The sequence below is a fragment of the Gavialis gangeticus genome, unplaced genomic scaffold (assembly GCF_001723915.1).
Source record: "Gavialis gangeticus isolate Ggan-Ray unplaced genomic scaffold, GavGan_comp1, whole genome shotgun sequence".
NCBI classification, from domain to species: Eukaryota; Metazoa; Chordata; order Crocodylia; family Gavialidae; genus Gavialis; species Gavialis gangeticus.
Genome location: NW_017728996.1, coordinates 53,175,542 through 53,177,083, shown reverse-complemented (window position 1 = coordinate 53,177,083; position 1,542 = coordinate 53,175,542).

Genomic DNA, 1,542 nt, shown 5'->3' with positions numbered 1-1,542 from the left:
TCGCACACAAGGCAGAGGTGCGGGGGCACCATCACGCTCCTCCTTGGGGAGTGGTGCAATACATGGAGACGGGCCACCCCCTGCCGAGTTATAGCTGTGTCCACCCCGCGAGAAAAGCGCCAGCCGACTACCGAGTGAGTGCGTGACAACGTGTACCAAGTCCAGAGCCGGTGTCTACCCAGCTTGCACTTGCAAGCGTAGCGGGGCCGGTGAGGTGCCTGCTCCACCTTCCCGCCATGAGGCGATTCGCGGGCGCCGCCACACTAGAGCCAGCCGGGCCGCGCCGCCCTCCCCACCGCCTGCAGCAGCAGGGCACAAGTCTAGAGCTGGTTTCTAGCCAACTGTCATTTGAAAGTGTAGCAGGGCCCTGAATGAGAGTGAGGTGTCTACCACGTTACATGTATCACACAGTTAACTGGTTAATCACACAATAAATAAAGACCAGTCACACACGCAAAGTAAAACAGGCTACAAAGTGCGAAGTAATTAGCACGCAATTAACTGGTGAATCCCACAGTGCCTTTAGATCAGCCACACCTCCAAAGTCATGAGCACTTGATAACAATGTCCATCGGGCTATAGAAAGAGCCAACAGCTATTAAATTCGTGCATGAAAATATGTGACAACTCTAGAGCTGGTTTCTTTCTACCCAGCTTTCGTTTGAAGTGAGTGTAGCAGGGCCCTGACTGAGAGGTGTACATTGAACTGTCATCACTATGGGACTAATGGCAATATCCTTTGACTATATTTTGCTCTGTTTGTTGTGCTTTATTTATTTTATAAATTAGCTAGCCAATCAGTGCACATGCCAATAGTTGTATTTGTTTTTTGCTTTGATCTTAAACTGAAAATACAGCCCTACCTCCCCTAGCACATTAATAAAACTAGTTCAACCTGCACTTTGCTGCAGAAGACTATTTGATTTTTTTAACTGTTTTATAACCTTTTGTCATAATCATTATGATGTTTGTTTGCTTTATGGTTTATGCAACATTGCCTGTTCCAACTTCAAAAGCTTTCAGACTATCCTTTCCATCTGCTTGCTTCTCTTGTAAACTGTAATTGAAATTTTTGACATGGGTGAGCTACCAAACCCCATGATCTGGCCTCTGGAATAAGTCATTTAATTTATAAAATGAATAGTTTTTCTTTAACTGGAGAAACACAGACTTGTGAGGGTTGGAGGGGACCTCAGGAGGTCACATCTAGTCTAACCCCATGCTCAAAGCAGGACCAGCCCCAGTTAGATCATCCCAGCCAAGGCTTTGTCTAGCTGGGTCTTAAACGTCCAAGGATGGAGAGTCCACCACCTCTCTGGGTAGGTAACCTGTTCCTTGCTTTACTGCCCCCCAGTGAGAGAGTTTTTCCTCATAGCTAACCTCAACTTCCCTTGCTGCAACTTGAGACCATCGCTCCTTGTTCTGTCATCTGCGGGCCTCTGTCTAGCTCAGTCCTCTGTGGACCCCCCTGCAGGTAGCTGAAGCTGCTATTAAATCCCCCCCCCCCACACACACACAGACACACACATCTCTTCTCCAGAC